The sequence below is a fragment of the Danio aesculapii genome, chromosome 18, assembly GCF_903798145.1.
Source record: "Danio aesculapii chromosome 18, fDanAes4.1, whole genome shotgun sequence".
Taxonomy (NCBI): domain Eukaryota; kingdom Metazoa; phylum Chordata; class Actinopteri; order Cypriniformes; family Danionidae; genus Danio; species Danio aesculapii.
The window spans coordinates 42,720,887-42,737,003 of record NC_079452.1 but is presented as its reverse complement, the minus strand read 5'-3'; the positions used below and the strand labels follow the sequence as shown (position 1 = coordinate 42,737,003).

General features: G+C 36.9%; 1 protein-coding gene across 1 annotated transcript in view; it reads right to left on the bottom strand.

Moving 5' to 3' along the window:
• The window catches only part of itpr2 (inositol 1,4,5-trisphosphate receptor, type 2), a 176,602-nt gene that overhangs the window by 74,335 nt on the left and 86,150 nt on the right, over positions 1-16,117 (bottom strand). The gene's annotated exons all lie outside the window — the stretch shown is intronic.

The following is a 16,117-nucleotide window of genomic DNA, read 5'->3' as shown; positions in this document are numbered from 1 at the left end:
TAAAAATAAAATAAACTAAATATGTACAAATATAAGAACAATAAAACACTGAAGAAAACAAAACTTAGTTTATCAACTTCAAGAAAACAGACAAAAATAAATAAATAAATAAATAAATACTAGTAACTGAAAGCAGCCAGTATACAATTTACACATTTTGTCCATTCAAATGGCAGAATGACAATGTCTGTCCTACCAACCCAAACTGCAACCGACTGGTAGATCACGCTTCATGAATCCTCAAGGGACATCACAAAAAAAATAGTAAGGTGGTGGACAGACCCTGACATTTTACTCACTTCAGCCTTAGACATGGTGTGGCCCAGGTGGATAATGAAGCTCGGGGTGGCCGAGTGGCCATGCATGCACTGACACAAGACTGACAAACTGGCACTGAGAGAAGACACTCTTCTGTCTCACCCTGACAGGCACGTGTTGATGCTGTTCCCACTCTCTGAGTAAACACTCATCAGCAGTCAGCACAGCCTGTGTCTGCTTCCACTGTCTGGACCAGCCAGCACACACAGACATACGGCCGTGCACACAAACACATAAATGCACACAGACAGGGAACATATCATCAAAAACGAACTTTTTCTGTGTTTAAGTGCTGTAATCAAGTCCCCGGTGCATCTACCAACCCAGAAAACATGACAAAAAACAACAACCACGTGAAAAAAACATGCCGTTCAGATTTCCCTCCTTCAGTGACACAGGAAGGGGATATTATTATATACAGTATTAGCACCCCTTTAATCTGCACTTTTCCACCCACTGCACCACTGCAGCAGTTCAACATTTCTTTTTTCTGTAGCAGCTTAAGATCAACAACGTCTGCATCATTAAAACATTACCAAGGTATAATACTGTATATTTGGGCAATAAATTTTGTTTTCGCTGGACTGTTTCACCAACACAGGTTATCTCAATGCTGTTTCTGAAGGAAGTATGCCATTTCACATTTTGTAAATGTTTCCAAATTTCCATTCTGAATGTGCTTGTTAATATGCTTATAGCTAATTACCAGTTTAATCCATAAGCACACATACATCAGTTCTTCCAGGATTTCGCGGGACTTTTCCAAATTTTAAAATGACTTATTTTCTGATTTGACACTTATTTTGCTGCAGCATTCCTAAAATTTACAGCAATATTTGCAGCATTATTTTGGGTTGATTTGGGACTGATTAATGCACCGTATATTGACTTAGTTTGTGGTGCATTAATGACAAAAACAAATGTGTCTGTTTCTGGTGGATTTTTTAAATTTATATAATTAAATAATATTTTGCAGTGCATTTTTGCAACCTGTCATTTATAAATAAAGATGACATTAAAAATGTCAGAAGGTGGCAACAAGTCCCTGTTTTAAAAAGGGATTCATTCAACTAATTCATTTAAAATGGCTGATTCATTAATTGCCTTATAAAATCAATGCATCATCAGGAGTGACAAACCATATATTTAGTTAGTTTGTGGAGCGATAATGACAAAAACAGATATATCCGTTTCAAGTGGATTTTTAAAATTTATATAATTAAATTATTTACATTTTCTGCAGTGCATTTTTGCAACCAGTCATTTATAAAAAATGATACTAAAATTGTCAGAAGGTGGCAATAACTCCCTGTTTTAAAAAGTGATTCATTCTAAAAATCACTGATTTAATAATTGCCTAATAAAATCAATGTATCATCAAGAGTTATTAACTAACCATATATTTAGTTAGTTAGTTTGAGGAGTGATAAAGATTCATTCAATTGATTTATTCAAATGGCTGATTCAGTAATTGCTTCATAAAAATCTTATATAGTTAGTTAGTTAGTTAGTTAGTTAGTTAGTTAGTTAGTTAGTTAGTTAGTTAGTTTGTGAAGAGATAATGAGAAAAACAGATATGACCATTTCTGGTGGATTTTTACTTATTTATATAATTTCATAATATTTTTTGCAGAGTGGGTTTTTATAACCTGTCATTTATAAATAAAGATGACACTAAAATTGTCAGAAGGTGGCAACAAGTCCCTGTCTTAAAAAGTGATTCATTCAATTGATTCGTTCAAAACTGTTGATTCAGTAATAGCCTTGTAATGTCAATGTATCATCAGGAGTTCATAACTAACCAACGATATATTTAGTTAGTTTGATGAGCATCAGTTTGTGTCCGTTTCTGCTATATTTTTTTGTTTTGTTTCTATAGTTAAATAATAGTTTTTCATAGTGCATTTTGTGGTGGTTTAAACCTGTCATTTATAAATAAAGATGACACTAAAATTGTCCGAAGGTGGCAACATGTCCCTGTTTTAATGAGTGATTCATTCAACTGATACAATAATTGCCTTATAAAATCAATGTATCATCAGGAGTTAGTAACTAACCGTATATTTAGTTAGTTAGTTTGTTGAGTGAAAAAGATTCATTCAATTGACTAATTCAAAACTGCTGACTCAGTAATTGCCTTATAAAACCAATGTATCATCAGGAGTTCATAACTAACTAACCATATATTTAGTTAGTTTGTGGAGCATCGGTTTGTGTCTGTTTCTGGAGGATTTTATTATTGATATAATTAAATAATACTTTTGCATAGTGCATTTTATGGTGATTTAAACCAGTTATTCATAAATAAAAATAACACTAAAACTTCCCGAAGGTGGCAACAAGTCCCTGTTTTAAGGAGCGATTCATCCAGTTGATTCATTCAAAACGACTGATTCATTAAATGGTTTATAATGTCAATGTATCATCAGGAGTTAGTAACTAACTAACCATATATGTAGTTAGTTAGTTAGTTTGTACAGCGATAATGACAAAAACAGATGTGTCCATTATTGGTGGATTTTTATTTATTTGAATAATTAAATCAGGGCCGTGCACAAGGGGGTGGCCCGGTGGCTAGAGCCACTGCCCCTTTGCCCTCATTAGCTAAGGTGCCCTTCTTGCTCAATCGACACCCCTCCCCCCCCCCCCCCCCTTCACTTTGCGATCGACAAACACCCTACCACAAGCCTTAACATTCCCCCCTGCCCTTCCCCCCCCAGCCCCTGCTAGTCACTTTGCGATTGCAACCCATCACACCACCACCCTCCCCCGCTCTTCATTTTGCGATCACGTTGAGCATCTGCCCCTGTAAGGGTCTATGCATGGGCCTGAATTAAATAATATTTTTGCAGAGTGCATTTTGTGGTGTTTTATAAATGACAGATGACACTAAAATTGTCAGAAGCGTGCAACAAGTACCTGTTTTAAAAAGTGATTCATTCAACTGATTCATTCAAAATGGCTGATTCATTACTTGCCTTATCAGGTCAATGTATCATTAGGACGCACGAGTATTAAGTTTGTTTTTGTTAATCTACGTTTTTTTTACCATCATAGTGCTAGCAATAAAAACAGCTAAAATTATCTAGTAAAAAAACAAGGCACATACAGTTAAAGTCAGAATAATTAGTCCTCCTGAATTATTAGCCATCCTGTATATTTTTCCCCAATTTCTGTTAAAGGGAAAGATGATTTTTTTCAACACAAATAGCTTTAATGACTAATTTCTAATAACTGACTTCTTTTATCTTTTCCATGATGACAGTACATAATATTTTACTAGATATTTATTCCAAGATACTAATACTTCAGCCTGAAGTTAGTATTCAATTTAAAGGCTTAACTAGGTTAATTATTAATTTTATGTTATTCTATGTTTTTGACTATCAACATGCTAGCAATAAAAACATATTTGAAGATCTACTTTGAAAAAAGGCAAGATAAACACATCTTGGGTGCCTTAATCAACTGCAAATGTTAATTGAATAAAGTTTCAGACACAGCCTCAATTAATGATATTTGTCAACATACTTCATTTCATTCCCTACTATTGTTCATCATTATTGTGGATGCTCTCCTCAAATCTGCTTTCGCTCTTAGAGAACTGTCAGCAATGAGAGAGAGTTGGGTCTCTCTCCTGATGCTGCAGTGTTTCTTGCACTTCCGCGGAGGAAAGACAGAGGAGGAGAGTGAGAGATGAAGGTAGCAGAGCGAGTCTGACTCATCCGTCTGCTGCTGCAGGAGAGAAAGGAAAAAAAAACAACACCCTGCGCAGGTGAAGTGAGGACAAAAGAGAGAGATAGGAGATGGAGAAGAGGAGGGAGGGAGAGAGAGAACGATGGAGGGATGGATGGAGCAGTGGGGAGGAAGAAACAGACGGGCTGAGTTGTTTAAAATGTGCATGGACACGCCACACTGCGGCTGGACGGGTTAAGCCTGCGATGCTCCAGCGAGCTTCACAAAAGCCCTGCGCTGCTGTCTGCAGGTACTGAGAGATCGCGATTCGGAGAATGAGAGAGAGAGAGAGAGATAGAGAGTGGTGCTGTGCTTTGTTTGTGTCTCAGGCCTTGCTCACTCCCATTACAATACGCAAACCTCTGCTATAAGGTCATCACTGACAGACTTACTTTTCAAAGTTTTGGATGCAATACAAAATTGAATATATGTATATACAGTACATTTGAAATATAGGGTGTCACAGTGGATAGCACGATCGCCTCACAGCAAGAAGGTCGCTGGAGTCTCAGCGGGGTCAGTTGGCATTTCTGTGTGGTGTTTGCATGTTTTCCCAGTGTTGGCATGGGTTTCCTCCTGGTGCTCCTGTTTCTCCTACAGTCCAAAAGACATGCGCTATAGGTGAATTGAACAAGCTAAATTAGCTGTAGTGTATGTGTGTGTTTCCCAGTGTTGGGTTGTGGCTGGAAGGGCATCCACTGCATAATAACATATACATACAAGTTTAAGCTGTATAGAAGTGTCTTGAAAAATATCTAGTAAAATATTATTTACTGTCATCATGGCAAAGATAAAATAAACCAGCTATAAGAAATGAGTTATCAAAACTATTATGTTTAGAAATGTGTTGAAAAAACACAGTGGCTCAGTGGTTAGCACTGTCGCCTCACAGCAAGAATGTCGCTGGTTCGAGTTCCAGTTGGCATATTCGCGTGGGTTTCCTCCCATGGCTCCAGTTTCCCCCACAGTCCAAAGACATACACTATAGGTGAATTGAATAAACTAAGTTGACTGTAGTGTATGAGTGTGCGTAAATGAGTGTATATGGATGTTTCCCAGTACTGGGTTGCAGCTGGAAGTGCATCCACTATGCAAAACATATGCTGGATAAGTTGGTGGTTCATTCCAATGTGGAGACCCCTGATGAATAAAGGGACTAAGCCAAAGGAAAATGAATGAATGAATATTTTCATGTAAATATAATTAGAGCTATGAAAAACAAACAAAAAGCACTCAGGGGTAACTCAAATATTTGGTCGGTGCTCTTTGGGTGAGGGATTCATGAAAACATCAACAGAAATTAGTCCAAGGCACTCGGAAAGTGTGGAAAATTTACATTTTTTTAAAAATTTTCCACACTTTCCAAGTGCCTTGGACTATTTTCTGTTGATAATTAGAGATATATTGAATTAATTTACTGCATACTAAATTTGTTTACCTGATCAAAATTGACAGAAAATCCTCCAAAATACAAAATAATTTGTGCTCTGTTGAACTTTTTTTTTAGAACCTTAGGAAAATGCTTTAAGTTTGCCATAAACATAGTAAGCCCCATCGCTGTTTTCATCGTAATAATAATAATAAGAAGAAGAAAAAATGTTTTTTGATCACTAAAAAATATCATGAGAATTCTTTCTGAAGCCTGTGACTCTTACAACCCCGTAACTGTGAGGCTAAAATATTTTGTCGCTGTATAAAAGTTTACATTTCTAAATAATACTTTAAAACAATTATAAAAATACATTTTACTGTATTTTATATTTATATTTTATATATAAATATTTGGTTTGATCAAGTAAATCCAGCCTTGTTGAACAGACAACTTAATTAAAAAAAACATATAAAAATAATAAAAGAAATCTGACAAAAATGCAGTTTAATTGGACTGTTTCAGGGGGTTCCTAAATTCTATATAAATAAACAGATTTGACAAATTGACTTTGAACATTTGTGTTTGCAGTAAAAAAAATCTGCAGTGTATGAATATAACATTTTATTGATTTTGAGAGTGCTAAATTTATAATAAAGCCCGAGACCGGCGAGGAGTATTACAACCTAACAATCCCTGCTGATTTACACCAGAGAACTTATTTTATGTATTCACTATTGAAGCAGTTGTGTAAACATCTCACACAACACAAAACGCCCTCGCAACAACTTCATTGGCACTGTAAAGTTAATGGACTGAAACTTTGCTGCCATGCAATCTCACTCTTTCCAGTGTGGAAGGAGGATTATGATTTTGGGAGGAACAGATTTATGGAAGAGAAAGTGCAGGAGAGAAAAATCAATACAGCTAAAATCTCATCGGGCAGTCTAGACATGAACACCTCGACCACATCTTCCAGAGTCTAGATCTTGCAGAACAGATACTTGTTCATGTATTAAAAGGCAGAACTGGCTCAGGAAAACATTAACTTTTTGGCTTTTGCATTCTATTCGAAGCTTGAAAACTTTCAAGGATGCAGAAGCACGATGAAAGTATTGTAAAAGTGGTCCAAATGACTAAGAACATTTTGAAGACAAAATTTAAGTTGTTTTTAGCTTAGATCTCTGTGTTTGAGAGGGAGTGAGCATTGTAAATCAGTTAGATTATATGTACTAACAAATTAATCAAATTATACTTACTTGCTTACTTTCTCCAAGGGCCATTTAGATAGAAGTTGATATATTGCTGCATCATGTTGGCGTTTCGCAACATCTCATTTTTATGAGGTGGGTCGTTAGCCCAACGCTCAACCCCTAACCTGGAGGACCAGGACATACACATACTCTACAGACAATTTTACCTTACCCAATTTTAGCTTACCCAATTCACCTATAGCGCCACAGCGCAACGAACCGCCAACTTATCCAGCATATGTTTTACATAACCGATGCCCTTCCAGCTGCAACCCAGTACTGGGAAACACCCATACACACACATACACTACGGGTGATTTAGTTTATTCAATTACCCTAAAGCACATGTCTTTGGACTTGTAGGGGAAACTGGAGAACCTGGAGGAAACCCACGCAAACATGGGGAGAACATTCAAACTCCATACAGAAATGCTAACTGACCTAGCTGGGACTCAAATCAGTGACCTTCTTGCTGTGAGGTGACAGCGCTACCCACTGTTCCACCCTAATCAAATTATATGGCATAAATTTAACTAATCTGGTTGACTTGATATGTGTAACCAAATAAACAAAATAAAACTTAATTAATAAATAAATACAATTAATAATTCACATGAAACAGTCAAATTAAGAATGTAGATAAATAAATTAAAGTAAATAAATAAATAATGGTGAATCTTTAATTAAAATCATTATATTTTTACATTATTATATGATTAATAAATAAATTATACATTTCTATATAAACTGTGCCAAAAAGCAACACATAAATAATGAGGAATGAGGTGATAAATAAGTGTATAACTAAAAATAAATAACCTGTACATGAACTAGGACACTATAAAAAAACAAAAACAAATTGTTGACTTCACTTAAAGTGAGTAAACATGTTGTATTAAAATTAAGTAAATAAGCTATAATTACAAAAATTAAGTTAAGGCAACAAAATTCCAAGTTACAACAGATTTGCTGATTAGTACAATGTTGGGTTCAACACAATTACTTCATGTCATCCCAACATAAATCGATTAAGTTAACCTAATTGCTTTTACAAATTTAAATAAATTTAAAATAAAAAAAATTATGTTGTTCCACCCAAAAATAACTTGCATTGTTTCAGCTCATTTTAAATAAGTAGTTTGAACAAGCAGCAAAATTCATTTTTGAATGCAACGACTCCCTTCATACAGTGTAAAAATGTTTAGCAAATAAAAGAATATATTTATGAATAAAAATAAATACTTTATAAAGGAATTGTGTGTGTATGCGTGTGTGTGTGTGTGTGGGGGGGGGGGGATGGGGGTTGTAAAAGAGAAATTCACAAATGACATCATTTTAGGATTAAACTCTTAAGAATTAAACTCTTAAGAAATGTTTAAAATATGGTCATAAAGGCATCATTTAAAATGAATAATGACTATATGCTGCATTTGAAACTAATTTATTCAAATTTATACTAAATCTGTACTAATTTATGAAATGTTCAGTTTTCAGTTATTAGAAGGGTCTTTTGTATCTTTTGATTAATGTCATAAAGAATAGTGGATAAAATAAACAAACAGCTTTTTCTGCTAATAAGTAAAAATATAGGAGGCATGGTGGCTCAGTGGGTAGTACTTTCACCTCACAGCAGGAAGGTCGCTAATTCGAGTACAAGCTGGGTCTGTTGGCATTTCTATGTGGAGTTTGCATGTTCTCCTTGTGTTGACGTGGGCTTCCTCCGGGTGCTCCGGTTTCCCCCACAGTTCAAAGATGTGCTGTAGGTGTATTGAGTAAGCTAAATTGTCCATAGTATGTATGTGTATGTGTGAGAATGTGAGAGTGTATGGTTGTTTTTTAGTAGCTGGAAAGGCATCCACTGTGTAAAACATATGCTGGAATGGTTGGCGGTTCATTCTGCTGTGGCGATCCCTCATAAACAAGGGACTAAGATGAATGAAAATGAACGAATTAAAATAGAAATATCCACAGTTATGAAATTGAGCAAGAGAATTGAAATAAAGTGGATTGAATCAAGCAAGCTGGATCGTTCCACTGAATCAGTTTATTCATTCATTCATTTTCTTTTCGGCTTAGTCCATTTATTAATCTGGGGTCGCCACAGTGGAATGAACGCCCAAGTACTAACCAGGCCCAACTTTGCTTTACCTCCGAGTTCAGACAAGATCAGGTATACGCAGGGTGGTATGGCAGTAAGCCTGAATCAGTTTATAACTCTCAAAAAACATCTGAATCATTCGTTCACGTTTGAAATTTCCGTACGCATCTCGAAACCTTCATCTTGATCGTAAACCACACAGGCATCGCCTCAGGCCTCAACATACCCAAGACTCCTCAATCTCAGTCTCCTAAAATGAGCAGAACAGCAGGGCGTCTCAAACATTAAATGCCCGCCCCGTCCAGTGGCCTGACCGGCCAGCCATTGGTGCAGATGGCCCTCGTGACCCACTCTCATAAGTGGCATCAGTGTTCAATGTGGCTCATAAACAGCGCCACTAACAGCAAAACAAATTAGCCCTGCATGTGAGAGCAATTGGAGAGATTGTTGATTCGTAAGCGGGGCCAAGACAAACAGCAGCAGTGGATGTAAACAACCATTCCTGAAGATGACTGACCCTGGTGTGGTTCGGAAGCGGAGCATGTGATACTCTAACAGGGTTAGGGCAGAGGACATGCTTGTGGGACATCAGTGGGTGAACTGGGCACTTGGGCCTTGTTTTCAGACGCAATGTACGGCAAAAAGAGCATTTGCACTTCTGCTGCTTTTTGAGCTGAATCTACACAAGTTTTTGGGGGAGACAACGGTTTTATGTTCAATCTACTTAAATTTGTAAAAACAATTACGTTAACTTAATTGATTTGTGTTGGGACAACATGAAGGAATTGTCAGAAATCCAGCAGTTTTTACATTACACTGTAAAATAAATGTTGGGTTCCACAAAATCAATTGCAACTTGAAGGAATTAAATTTACTTAATAGTTTGCACTAATTTAAGTGGATTGAACATAAAACATTAAGTTGTCCCCAAAAAAAACTCAATAATTGAGCTGTTTCGGCTCATTTTAAATAAGTAATTTGAACAAACAGCAAACATAATTTGAGTGTAGGGATAGTGCACCCAAACATGAAAATTTGCTCACCCCTAACTCACTCTAAAGTGATTCGTAGAGTTTCCTTTCTCACATTTTTTTTGAATCTGATATTTTGAACTTGTAACCACTGACTTCCATTATAGGAAAAAAACACTATGGAAGTAAATGTTTACATATTTCCAAAAATTTTTAAAATAACTTCTTTTGTGTTCAACAGAAAAAAGAAACTCATACAGGAGCAAGTAAAGTGTGAGTAAATGAAAGAATTTTTAAAGAAGATAACCTGAAGGTGGGACACATGCTGCAAAGTTAATCAGCATAGAAACTACAAGCTGATATTCAATAATATAATATATTGTGATGCTGAACATGCATGATATTGTTATCATGAGCACTTACTTTAAAGAGCCCCTATTATGCATTATAAAAGGTCATATTTTAGTTTTGGGGGTCTCCAACAAAAAGCTGACATGAATGCAAAGTCAAAAAACACGTTCATTGTCTTAAAATATGCATTTATTTTTACCCAATTAACCCAACGACTCCCATATGATTTGTTCAGTGATTAGTTTGTTCCCAAATCCCTCCTTAGCGCGAAGCTAATTTGCTGTGAATGGTCCGATGACCCAGTCTGTTGTAATTGATCGACTAAATTCAGCTCAAGACAGAGAGAAACGGCTGCCACGGTTATGAAGTAGCAGAGAGTATGTGAGAGCCCAATGCAGGAGTTCAATACAGCAATGCAGTTAAGCACCAGCATATTACTCCACTCTTAACGCTAACCCCAAGTAATAACAATGACACACATTCAGTATTAATCCACACAGTGGCATAAGTTGAACTATTTTGAAAATTGACTGCAGCACGGGTGAGGAATGGCAGATGGTGGCCATAGCAAAGGCGAACGGCAGAGGATCGCGAGTTCAGAAAGGCATTTAAATTGGTAAAGGAAGAAGCACGCGTCATGTTTTCAACACGGTTTTGGATGCAATTTGTGAACAGCCCCATACAGATTTAACCTGAGAGATACAGTACAAGCACTGAACTATAATAGATAAGGGATTACAAGCTGCGCGGATGGATTACAAGTTACAACACGCTATTAAATTCATATTTTGCAAACTACAGAAAACGAGGCAACAATTTTAAATCATACTTACATTTTATGATCCGGAGAAAGACGAAACAGGTCCATATGAACTGTAACAGTTACTGACAAAGTCCCTGTCAAAGTCTGACAAAGTCCCATACTTAATAGTCTCTGCTGCTCCTTTAATAGCAAATGAACAATGAATCCTGTATTGCAGAGTAGGTTATTTTATAAAAAATCTGAAAAATGACAGGAACAAACACACCACTAGGTTGGCTATACTATGGTATTGTTGTGGAAGTCTTTATTGCCCACAGCTGCATCTCCATCTGTCAGTGATCATGGTCTTCCTGTCATGATCAGTCCAGTGATCCCCTGCGCTCCGCTAGTGTCTAAAGGGAAAGGCAAGTTCACGTTTTACCGGATCCGGCACTTTATATTTGCTCGTATCGAGATGTCTCATATCGACATCGACAAAAGCAGCCATAAGATCCAAAAACAAGACAAATCATTTATTTGAATCTGAATTAACTCTTTCCTTTGAGAATCAATAGTTTTAAACATGGTGCAGTTTCAGATTTAAACCTCAACTGGATGTTTTTACTTACTAAGTTCTGTGTTACACATGATATGAAATGTCATTTTCAAAAATCCATAATAGGGGCTCTTTAAACACACTTAGAAATTACTTTTGCCGTTTGTTCAAAGTACTTAAAAGAGTTAAAGAACACATTTTTTTGTTGTAAAAACGAATAAGTTAACTTAATGAAGGATCATGTTGTCCCAACACAAATCGATTGTGTGGAAGCCAGCAGTTTCTTTTTTACTGATGAAATCTTGAAATCTACAAACAGCATTTATTAATCTTAGGTGTCGTAATTGTTTTATTAAATGTTTTTAATAACCATCACAGTTCAGTTGTATAACATCCAGTTCTTTTCTCCTATTCTAAATATATTCCTACAAGAGATACAGCTATGACGCGTTTCAACAGTGTTATTCTGACTAAGCAGGACAAACAGAGCAGGATGAATATCAACATGATGTACAGTAGGCTGCAGTGGACTGTGGATCATCTACAGTGTTCTGACTCTTCAAGCAAGCTGTACAGCACGTACCACCTCATTTCCATGGCCACCACACACACCTTCTGCACCGTGCTTGATGACTTATTTAAATCATGAGGGTGGGAAGGGAAAATAACAACAGGTCAACAAATACACAAACACATACAAACAGACTGGAGAATTTTGTACAAGAGATAATGCTTGACAAGGTGCACTACAAAAACGCAGGCTCCCTACAGAATTTGTGTTTAAAATAATGTGGATATTATATATTTATTTCTAGTCAAACTGCATAATAATCTGAAATACAAATATAAATATTGCATGTTTACCACTGTGACATGGACAAAAGGTACAAGGTAACAATGCAGTGCATCCAAAAAGCTCTTTAAAACCAATCTCTAAATGTAATTTTCTTTTAGTGTCCAATCTCAAACATGACGGAAAAATTAACCATGTTTATTGACAGTATTTCCGTAGTGTGCAAGAGTCATTATAATAAAAAATGCATACACTACCTGACTAAAGTCTTGTCATCTATCCAAATTTGAGGAACAACAAATTAACTTTTAGTTGAACATTTGGTATCAGAAGTGGCTTATATGAAAGGCAAAGGCCTCTAGATTATGCTTATTTTACCAAAATAAAATATGATCATGCCTTGATTTTTAATTATATAACTAGGACAGTAAGGTCTAACTTTGCTTAGACAAATGTCTTGTCACTTAACAGAAAGATGGCCAATCCTGGAGCACCTTGACCTTCTTTGCTTTCAGGAACTTTGATGTGGAGGCTAAAGTATGAGAAGGAGCGCTATCCTGCTAAAGAATTTGTCCTCTCCTGTGCTTTGTAATGTAATGGGCAGCACAAATATCCAGATACCTCAGGCTGTTGATGTTGTCATTCACTCTGCAGATCTCTCGCAAGCCTCCACACTGAATGTAACCCCAAACCATGATTTTTCCTTTACCAAACTTGACTGAATTCTATGTGAATATTGGGCCCATGCAGGTTCCAATAGGTCCTCCGATTTATCGTAAAATCTACCTTCTGCCATTTTTCCAAATGATCAACTAGAAGTTATTATTTGTTGCTTTTACAACAGGGATTGACAACAAGACTTTTGTCAGGTAGTGTATATTTGATTCAAAAGTAAAACATTCCAATCATATTCTACTTAACAAAAGCCTATTACAAGTATCATAAATATCTTTGCTATCTATTCATTTTAAATACAATTAAATTTATTTAATCATGAATATTTATTATTAATATTTATTATTGCTATTAATTTTTGTCTGATTCAATATGAGATACTTTTTGAATAAATAAAAGTTAACCTGTAGTAGTGTAGTGCAAAGTGTACGTAAGGGTAGTGCAAAAAGTAACAAACTTATTATACCCAATTATGGATATTAGTTTTTTTGCTTCATTTTATCTTGTTTTAAGCACAAAAGAGTTTTAATATATCATCAATATTATTTCTAAAAGCTCATCAACAGCAACGCATGATAAGTTTGTGTCTATTAGAAGAGCAAACTGAATATTATTTAACTTGATGCTTTAGATGTTCAAGCTCTATAAAACAGAGTGGCTTCTGATTGGCTGTCACTGATTTTAGAATGTTTGCTAAGATACAGGTTCTGTTTCAGCACCAGGAAACCAGGACGTCTGATTAGCCTATGTGTGTGAACTATAATTCATCTCTCGTAAGAGTATATTTGTGGCTTGTTAATGCCAGAGTTCAGTGGAGAAGCCCCGACTGAGTATCACTCAACAAACACATCCAACCTTGAAGCAGATGAGCTACAGCAGCATTGACCAGCAACAGCAAACTCATGCTATAATTCACTATTACTCATTTAACAGATGCTTTTATCCAAAGTGACTTACAAGTGAGGATAAAAGAAGCACTTCAAGAAGCAGTATACAAATGCTGTGACACATCTAAGTTGTTTTTCCTCTGAGCAAACAAAACTAGACAATAGGAGATTGTCTAAAAAAGAAGGACACTTAATCTGATTGGTTTCGATTTCTACTGTGACATTTGGATGGTAGGTTAGAATTTGCTGTAAACAACATGAACCCTCATGTCACCACACTGGATGATGAAAACAGGTTTATTTGCATGTGTCATTGGCGAGACCCCTGGGTTAAACGTGTGTGTGGAGGCTTTGGTCTAAGCGCTCTGACTGCTCTGGTGGGATTTGTGCGTGGGCTGCAACGCTCGTATTGGACTGTTGTCATCAAGGAGACCTGCTTGCACGGATCATGTGCATGTGTGCGTTCAGAGCATGTACATGTCCCCCTACCACCCCCAGTCCAGTGGTGTGTGTGTGTGTGTGTGCATCTGCATGTGTGTGAGGGGCTTAAGCGTGTGAGGTTGGTAATCTGAAAAGCTGCTTTGCCTCTAGGCGCTAGTGTGAAACTTGGCTGGAGAGAAATACAGGGAGGATGACAGAGAGAAAGAGAGAGAGAGAGAGAGAGAGAGAGAGAGAGAGAGAGAGAGAGAGAGAGAGAGAGAGAGAGAGAGAGAGAGAGAGGAGAGAGAGGAGAGAGAGAGAGAGAGAGAGAGAGAGAGAGAGAGAGAGAGAGAGAGAGAGAGAGAGGCTGTTACGTAACAGGGCTTTTCTTTTTGTCAACAAACAGGAGAGGCCTGTTTATACACACACACATACACACACACATATATGCAAACAAAGTTAGTCACCAAATGCTGGCACGAGAGAGTTTACTTCATGGACACACCCGACTCGTGAGATGCGAGGTATTACTCTGCACAAACACACTCCAGAGCTAGGCACAGTTAATGTTTTGTAACCAGAGCTGCACGCGGTGAACAGAAACATCTTGGAAGAGAGGGAAAGTACACGCCGAGGAGTACAAGTGGCCTGGCTGGGGTTTCTGCACGTACACTGAGCCACGCTCACTTACACATTTATCACGTTCTGCAAAAACAACAAACCTGTGTGGTGCTTCTGCTGACTTTTTTTCCATGGAAATGGTGCTAGTGCTGGTGCCAGACTTGGAAATTTGGCCAAAGGGATTTATGAAGAGGCCTGCGATTTTCATTGACGTAGCCGACTAAGTTAGAACAAAACCTGCCCACGAACATAGTACAGTACATGATGCTCCTTGCTCTGAGGACTTTTTGTTTTTGAACGCCCAATGTAAAGTGTCATTAAGTAGTCGTCATCAAGAATTTGGCTGATTTGACTGACAATTTGGTTTCATGGGCAGAATTTATTCAAATGTGATTATTTAGTTATAATAGCGTTATTATAACTCCAAGTTTTATTTTTTATTTACAAAATCGAAATTTTTATTGAGCAATGATTCATCCACTTATGACAGTAAAAATTATTGTTTTTTATTTTTTTAAAAAGTCTATTGTAAACAAATGCTGTTTGCTTGAGCTTTCTATTGATCAAAGAATTCCTTGCAATTCGTCATTGCATGGTGACGTACAGTATCAGGGCCAATACATAGTGGACGCACATGCATGAGCGACTGCTGCTAGAAACGAGAATTATTTATATTAACTATTAAATGTTCGTTATTAACATCTATACCTACTCCAACCAGTAGCAGGGTGTTACAACGTCCACTACGTATTGGACCTGATCAAGTAGGTCATCGAACTAGAGACTGCAGCAAAGACATCTTGAAAATATTAAGCAGTACCACGATATTCCAAACTGATAATCATGAAATGCTGTTTTTATTCTTTATATAGTTCACAAGATTACCGTTTAAATAATATTTTAATGAAATAAATCCAGCCTTGGTGAGAATTGTAAGGTGATGTGATGCTGACAACAGAAGTGTGGATCTAAATGCAAGAAACAGAGAATGGTCAAACCAGGAGTAAGCAGATGTAAACAGGCAATGCAGAGTCGTGGTCAAATAAGCAGGCAGATGATGAGAAGACATGCAGCAGACAGGAATCAACAGACAAACAAGGCAAAACAAGACAAAGGAAACTCGTTGTAATGTCACAAATGCAGTTAACAAGACTCAGCAATGAGAGTGTCAAAGTGAGCCATATATATGTGTAATCAGTTCATGAGCAGCATCAGCAGTGGGAGTGTAATTAATGAAGACTTGGAGCAGGTGTGTGGGTTGCATGACTGGATCTTGTAGTCCATATACCAGCAGATTTGTAGTACTATGTGATCTGTGTGTTTACCAG